Source organism: Narcine bancroftii, chromosome 8 (genome assembly GCF_036971445.1).
Source record: "Narcine bancroftii isolate sNarBan1 chromosome 8, sNarBan1.hap1, whole genome shotgun sequence".
Taxonomy (NCBI): Eukaryota; Metazoa; Chordata; class Chondrichthyes; order Torpediniformes; family Narcinidae; genus Narcine; species Narcine bancroftii.
This window is the reverse complement of record NC_091476.1, coordinates 79,545,082-79,553,936: the sequence shown is the minus strand read 5'-3', so window position 1 is coordinate 79,553,936 and position 8,855 is coordinate 79,545,082.

Below are 8,855 nucleotides of genomic sequence, written 5' to 3'. Positions count from 1 at the left end.
GGTTGGTTGCATTGTGCATCAAAAACAACCTTGCATTCAGTGTTGCCAAATCCAAGGAACTGATTGTTGATTTCAGAAAGGGAAACCACAGGTGTACAATCCGGTTTGGGTTATCACAGGTGGAGTGGGTGAACAAATATAAATTCTTGGGAGTTTCCTGGACTCAACACATAAATGGCATGGCATCTGCACCACTACTTCCTCATGAACTGGTGGAGGTGTGGTATGACATTGGAAATGCTTGCAAATTTTAGAACAGTTCCAGGCTCGGATAGGCAGGCTGGCCAGTCCATCACAGAGCCTGATTTCCTAGGAAAAGTAAACATGCATTCATGAGGTGTTTTATTTGTTGCTGTACATACTAGGGACTGAATAGAATGTAGCACCTCAGGCAGCACGTCCTAACATAGAGTAACAGGGTAACCATGTGTCTTTAATATGAGGTCACCAGTCTTCCAGATTGTGGCGTTAGCCCCATCCACCTGCCCATTGCCCTGGGGGTTGTAGCTCGTGGTGTGGCTGGTGGCAATCCCCTTGCATAACAGAGCTTGGCGCAGCTCTGTGCTCATGAATGCTGAGCCCCTGTCAGTATGAATGTAGCTGGGTAAACCAAAAATACTGAAGATTCTGTCAAGTGCCTTAATGACCGATGTCATTGAGATGTCAGGGCAGGGTATCGCAAAAGGAAACCTTGAATATTCGTCAATGACAGTAAGGAAAAACTCATTTTTGTTGTTAGAAGGTAGCCATTTAAAATCTAAACTGATCCCTTCAAAAAGTCAGCCCCCGGAGCTTTAAAATACTGCGGTTTGCATTCCGCGCAAACAGGGCAGCTTCTTGTCAGTTTTCTGACTTCTTTGAGGGAGTAAGGAAGGTTGTTAGCCCTTGTATAGTGGAAGAATCTTGTGACCCCGGGTGGCACAGTCTGCAATGGATCTCTTTTTGTCCTTCAAGTTGAGCGCTGGCAGCAGCTCATGACAATGTGTTGGAGGGCTCCTTTAACTTGCCAGATCTGTACAGGATCTCATAATTGTAAGTTGAGAGTTCTATTCGCCAGCGTGCCATCTTGTCATTTTTAATTTTTACTTTTGTGTTTAATATCAAACATGTAAGCTACAGATTTCTGATCAGTGACCAGGGTGAATTTTCTACCAGCTAGAAAGTGTTTCCAGCTTCAATGATAGCCTGGGCTTCTTTTTTTCAATGGCTAGATGTCTAAGTTCGGGTCCTCATAGTGTGCAGGTGAACAATGCCACTGGTCTGCCCTTTTGATTAATGGTTCCTGCTAAAGCACAATCTGAGGCATCGGTTTCCACGTGGAATTGGATAGCCTCGTCAATGGACGTGAGTGCAGCTTTGACAATATCAGTTTTAATTCTCTCAAAAGCTTTCAGAGCTGCTGGAGAGAGAGAGGGAAAGATTTTGTGTCAAAGAGTGGGCATGCTTTCATAGCATAGTCACGTACCCATTTGTAGTAGTAGGAAAATAATCCTATACACCTCTTGAGGGCTTTTGAAGAGTCTGGGGATGGCAACTTCTTAAGGGGTGCCATTCTTTCATGATTGGGGTGGATTTCACCCTCGTGAACAATGTAGCCCAGAGTGGGTAGTTTTGCATTGAAAACACATTTATCCTTGTTAAATATAAGGTTGAGCTCTTTGGCTGTTGCTGGAATTTGTTTAAGATTGTTATCATGTTCGGTCTCGATCTTACCACAGATAGAGACATTATCCAGATAGGGGAATGTTTATCCATCTCCCTCTGAAACACTGACACACCGTTAGTGACTCCAAAAGGTACCCTCCTAAGCTGGTATAGCCCTCCATTAGTCTCAAATGCCGTATAGGGTCATTCCCATTTTTTAATGGGAATTTGATGGTAGGCTGCCTTAATATCACTTGTTGAGTACACCTTGTATTGTGCTATCTGATTAACCATTTCGTTAATGCGAGGCAGTGGGTAGGCATCCAAGTTGGTATAACGGTTAATTGTCTAGCTGTAGTCGATAACCAGTCATTTCTTAGTGTGATTTTTTTTTTTTCCTTTTTCACCACTACCACCTGGGCTCGCCATGGACTCCTGCTGGTTTCAGTCAACCCCTCTTTAAGTAGTCTCTGAGTCTCAGCCTTAATAAATTCACAGTCCTCTTTGCTGTAATAACGACTCTTCACGTCAATCGGTCGACACTCAGGAGATCGATTGCTGAGCAGGGAGCGAGCTTTGATCTTTAATGTGGACAGACTGCAGTAACCAGAGTGGGGAATGGTAAGTGTGGGTAGAGGCCCATCAAAATTTAACACTACACGTTTCATCTGAGATTGAATATCTAACCCCAGTAACATGGGAGCAGAGAGATCAGGCATCACGAAAAGCCAAACATGAGTAAGAAAATGTCCTTGCAAGTTTAGTTTACCCTTACACTTGACCTGGATAGTCTTTTTAAGTTGGCTACAAGCGATCGATATCTGTCAGTTTGCTGGATATCTCTGTAAATTTAAGCCTTTAGCTACCTTTCCATGAATGTAGCTGTCAGTGCTGCCAGAGTCTATTAAGCAATTAACCATTCAACTCGACCGTTCCAGTCTGCAACAACCCCCAAGCTTTACAGTCAATTGAGCTATCACAGAGGAACTCTGTGATGATCTCACCTCTCCATCACTTGAAGTCAATTCAGTGGACTCGTATGAAGATCATCCCCTTTGCAGTCATCTTCCATTCCAGTGGCTTGAGGATGAGTTTTCTTGGCGCTTTTCTTCTTATCAGTAGGAATATTTGGTAAAACTACATGCTTTAGCAAATTGGCCATGTTTCCTGCAGTAGCTGCAAGTATTGAATTGAGCTGGACACTTCTGTCTGGGTTGCCAGCTCTTATCAAGTGTTTGTCCCTTCATCCCCCTGGGGTTCCAGCTCTCTTGGGTGTTTCCTTTTCAGTTTCCAGTATTTTGCTGGACTGCATAGCACTTCTCAGTGTTTTGGCTAGCGTGATTGCTTGGCCATAGGTCAGAGGCTCTGCTTCTAATACCTTCTGGAGTTAATGTAACTGGAGTCGATTCTGTTGATAAAAGCATCCAGTTTCAAAGCATTACGGTGTTGTTCCACATTGACTGCCTCAACATTGCATTAGTTTGCCATCAAGTTGAGAGCCAGTGCTTAGGCAGCATCACTTTCCCCAGGTTTCTGGTGTCTAGTCAGCAACTGGTGCTGGGTAAGTACCACATTCTGTGGTGCTGCCTAGTAAATATCAGTCTTTTCTGGACAATAGCCAGGGTTGCAGCTCCTTGAGTTACAGTAAAAGGGATCTCGCCCAGTAAGGAATTCAGGTTGCCCGACTGCATCCTCTCATCGACCATATTGTTCCAAGCCATGTAGTAATCAAAACAAGTAATCCACTCATTGAAGATTTCTCTGGCCCTCGGGGCAGACTGGTCGATTATCAGCCACTCTGGCTTGAGTGTTGCATCCATTTATACTAATAAAATTGAAGTGCCAGTAAGTGAAGAAACCAAAGGCTGTGTAGTTAACCAGAAATCATGGTTTTTATTAGTAGAAACTTAGTAATACAATAATTAATGATAATGGGCACATACACAGTTATACCAAAGGGAAATGTCTTTAGTGATAGAGATAAAACGTGTCCAATGTCAGGAAAGCAGACCAAGCACAGCAAAAGACTGACAGCATGACACATTTTTATCACAGTCACACTAACCTTGCATATAATTCTCCAATCATCTTGGTCAATTGTATTGCCAAAACCTTTTCCCATTTTAATTTTTACTTATGAATATCTTATTTAGGCATCTTGCTCTAATAATAAATACATTTTAGAAACAATTTTTATTTTGTTACCACCTTCCATAAGCAAAATTTCCAAATTTGATTGTCTTGGTAATCTTAAAGTATACCCAAAGTTATCCAATAATAATGCCTTAACCTGATAATAACAAAAAAGAGTATTATGTGGTATTTTTGTGTGTTTTTTTTTCTATCATTCTTTGAAAATAAAAAAAATCAACCAGCTTCATTACAATCTTGTACAGTTTTAATTCCTTTCTGGTTCCATATTTAAACAAAAACTGATTAATAAGGGAAAAGTTTATTCTGATATAAAGATGTTTTACCTGAAAATTACCTGAGAATTTCCACATTTTATAATTTATCCTATCCCTTAATTCAATTTCATTTTTTAAAATATGTGGATTATTGTTAATAATTAATAACTTTTATTCCATTTATAAATAGATTGTGCCATATTTTTCCACCATTGTTAATTAACTCAATATTAGCCCATATAATGGATTGTCCAAATCAAGCATTGTATTAATAGACCTCAATTGTGCTGCTTTATAATCATTTTGAAAATTCAGGAGTTGCAAACCTCACAATTCATACTTCTGTCTTTTTCTTTGGCTTGGCTTCGCGGACGAAGATTTATGGAGGGGGTAAGTCCACTTCTGTAATGGAGGATTAAAACCATGTACCCAGATGCTTTTTGCTTATGTGGAACTGACGACACTGGGTCCACACGCAGGTCACCTTACTTTCAGAACTAGCAGATGTAATTAAACTCAGCCATGGGGACTTATCTGAAGATACACTTTGAAATGGAATTCCACTGTGAGGCCCAGGGAAAGCAGTTGTCAAATGCAACACTCTGAAATTGACGAATTGGTCACAACCTGTCTTGCTCGAGAAGTTTTAATAAGTCTTTGTATCTACGAGATAAACCAGGAAATTATAACATCCTGGTTCCATAATAATTAATCTTCTAAATTGTAGAATGTAATGTTCAGTTTTGATTTTGACTGACAAATATTAGAAGGAGTAGGCGCATGATTAATTGTTTTTGGGGTATATAAGCCTGTGGTCCTGCTGCTGAAGTTTAGACTCTCCGAGGGGTGGGAACACCCCTTGTCAAGAAGGAAGAACAGCCAGAGTCCGAGCAACGTCCCGGTCGGGGGAGGTGGAGAAGCTGCTACCAGCGCCCTGACAACCTACTACAAGTGTGCAGTCGTTGCTTCGCTTTGGCAGTTGGGACCAGTCCAAGCGTTGATAAGTATAGTTGGGAAGGGCTTGCATATTGTAGTGTGAAATCAGCTTTTGAATTAGTAATAAACATTTGTATAAACTGAACTGCTCTCGGTGTGTGTGTCTATTTTCTTTCGGTAGCTCAAACACTGTGACCAATCTAAAATGAACAAAATGAGAGGTATAAGTTTACCCAAGACAATTGGCGCTGCGAGCAGGGTTGGTCTCAAGATGTTTCGCCGAAAGAAAGAGGTGAGCCCTGAGCAGTTCTTGATTCCTGGATGGACTTCCAAAGACGATGGGTTTGGCATGTTGGCCAATACCCTGTCTTTGTTGGGACCACCCATTAGTTGGGATGAGAAGTTAGACTCATCAAGTGCACCTCTGGGAGAGCGGGTTGCCACTCTCCTTCGAGAAAGTAAATTTCCTGATAAAAAGGGAACGATGACAAATGGTTTTTGGTTGCTGGCCACAGCATTACGCCACTCCGTTCAGCGTGAAGCAGAATTAATTCAAAGAGAAGTTGAATCTCAGTGCAAAAGAAAGCAATTAGAGGAGGAGCTAGAAGTCCTGCGACAATGCTGTTCCATGATGAGCGAGATTGTTCGCACCAGTCAGGACAGAGCCAAAGAATGGGAAGATAAGCATGTCCAAATGATTTGCCGTAATATTAAACTCCGGCAGCAGCTCTGTGCAGATAAGGAAAGGCATGGAGTAGAACCTGATCCATATCGTATTCATGCCATGAAAAGGAATGGTGACGATCCTGATGTAATTGAGGATTGGGATGGGAATATCTGGAATGACAATGGTAATAATGCAGATACTCCTCAGCATGTGTCTAACATACTACCCTCTCCATCTGCTGTTGACGCCCACCCTATAAGGCAGCAGATTTCCCAAACAGACAGAAGGGGGGATGATGTAAGGGTAGAGATGGAAGGGATAGATACCCCGGTTTCCCATGTGGACCCAGGGGAAAATACCCAAACCCCTGCTTATGCTCTATGGCCTTCTCCCTCTGTTGGATGGCCTCCACCTCCTCCCCTAGACTGGGTGGAGGACCCTGTGAGCCAAAGTGGGAACAGGGGTCGGAAGGAGTCAATGATCCGTGATTTCTCTGTAAAAGAGCTGGCTCCCATTGGAGATCGATTTAGGCAAAAAGCAGGGGAACATCATTCCCAGCTGCTGAGTCCTCCTGGCCCAGCTGTGCTTTCTGCTCCAACTGCCGCTTCTATCGAGTTGGCTTCTCCTGCTCCAGTTACTCATGATGAGGTAAAACAATGGGTTAAACAGGCTCTTAAAGATAACAATAGCATGTGGTCCTGGAAGCTCCCGAACCCTTCTGAAGCCTGAAGGTGTGGGCAGGATTCCCGTGTCTACTCCATCGAGACACGGCGCACACACGGGGATCCGCGGCCCTACATACCGTTAACAATCCACTGGGGTGGGGGTAATGATCGCCAATACTTGGCTTTGGTCGACACCGGTGCAGAGCACTCGGTGATTCCTGGTAATCCCGACCTCTGGACTGGACCGGCCTTTCGAATAGAGGGGTTGGGAGGAGCGGTCACCCTGGCAAAGGAAATAAAAGTCTGTGCCATGGTGGGTGATAGCCCTTCCCCTGTCTGGTTACATGCCCTGGTGGCTGCTACTGACGAGTGTATCCTGGGTATTAATATGTTGGCCGGGTTGGCCCTTAATACTAGCCAAGGGGGATTTGAATTTGGAATTCGAACTATTACAAAAAAACTAGTAGTGGGTCAGGTTAAGTGGGATCCTGTGATGGTGCCAGCCCCCATGAAACCAGTGTGCATTCCACAATATCGTCTCCCTGGGGGGCAGGAAGAGATTACTGCCACCATCGATGCTCTGAAAGAAGAAGGGGTAGTGAGGCCTGCAACGTCGCCCTTTAATAGCCCTGTTTGGCCGGTCCAGAAGCCGGACGGCTCCTGGAGAATGACAGTTGATTATCGTTTTTTGAACAAACATGCCCCACCACTTGCTTCAGCAGTTCCGGACATTGTCACCCGAAAACATTGCTACTGGGAACTCAGGAACATGGTATGCTGTCATTATTCTTGCTAACGCCTTCTTCAGTATTCTTATAGCTGAGGACTCACAGGATCAGATCGCCTTTACCTGGAAGGGGCACCAGTATACCTTCACCCACCTTCCAGTATCGCCTTCCCTCTCAATTCACCATTATATTGATGATGTGGCCTCCTGGAGCCTCTGGCAGAAACAAGAGGGTCGCCGAGTCCCATTGGGATTCTGGTCACGTACCATGCCTGAGGCTGCCACTCGTTATTCTGTTTTTGAACAACAGTTACTAGCCTGTTACTGGGCCCTGCTAGAGACTGAAAGAATGACAGGTGATGCAGATGTTCAATTGCGACCTGCACTTCCTATAATGAATTGGGTCCTGGCTAATGACGCTAATCTAAAGATCGGGCGGGCTCAGCAGTCTTCTATTGTTAAATGGAAGTGGTATATTCAGAGTCGTGCGACCAGAGGGCCTGAAGGGGTGGGCCGCGTACACGAACAGGTGGCTTACCATCCCAGGTCAGGAACTCACTTATCGGAGGAGGGGGATGGTGGCTCCAGTCAGTATGCTGAGTTGAAGGCAGTCACTTTACCACTAGATCCCCATGATCACCCTCTTCGCCTGTTTACTGATTCCTGGGCTTTGGCTAATGGACTTGTGGTATGGATGCCTGATTTGCAAAAGAACAACTGGATGATACATGACCGCCCAGTATGGGGCAAAGAGTTGTGGCAGCTGTTGTGGGATGCTTCCCACCATCGTGAGATAACCATTTATCACGTTGATGCCCATACCAATATGGCGACTAACATGGCTCAACATAATGCAGTAGCAGATCAGCTTGCCACTATCAGCTGTGCTGATACCGTCCCCCTGGCTCGATGGGCACATGAACAGAGTGGTCATTTGGGGGAGAAGGGATCAGCTATGTGGTCCCGTACCCATGCCTTACCCGTCCATCAGGATGATGTCCGCGAGCTCGTACGTACATGCCCAGCCTGCCAGCTAGCAAAGTCCCGCACCGTTCTGCCTGGTCCGCATGGCCGAATAAGTAGGGGAGCTCGCTCTGCTGCAGTCTGGCAAATTGACTATATCGGTCCCCTGCCAGAATGTATGGGTAAGCGTTACGTCCTGGTAATGGTTGACACCTTTTCGGGCTTGGTCTTTACTTTTCCCACCAAGACAGCTGACCAAGCTAGCACTATTCAAGGACTAAACCATCTACTTTCTCGTTATGATGTACCAGAGGAAATTCAGTCTGATAATGGCTCGCACTTCTCCGGGAAGACAATCTGTGATTGGGCAAATGACAACAGTATCCTATGGGTTCATCATATTCCTTATTACCCACAGGCTGCAGGTTTAGTTGAACGGATGAACGGCTTATTGAAGGAACAAATTCGTTTGTTAACACCACAGGGAACTCTGAAGGGATGGTACCATGTGCTGCAGCAGGCAGTCGATAATTTGAATCATCGCCCTTTAAAGGGAGGTACACCTTTCCACCGCCTTCTTCACGCTTCTGAACTACAGCCTATTCCAGAGGAAAAACAGTCATTGCCCCCCATTCCTGAGCCAGAGAATGCCGGACAAAAGGTATGGGTGGCACCAACAGGTAGTGGCCCTCCTGTAAAAGGGGAAATAGTGACACCTGCCCAGGGTAACACTCGGTGGGTAGGTATTGAGGGACTGGATGGTTTAGTCTGTTTAAACACTGAATGCTTATGGTATCGTGAGTGACATGTGTCAGGCTTCTTTGTTCCAGGTTCTCCATTTTACA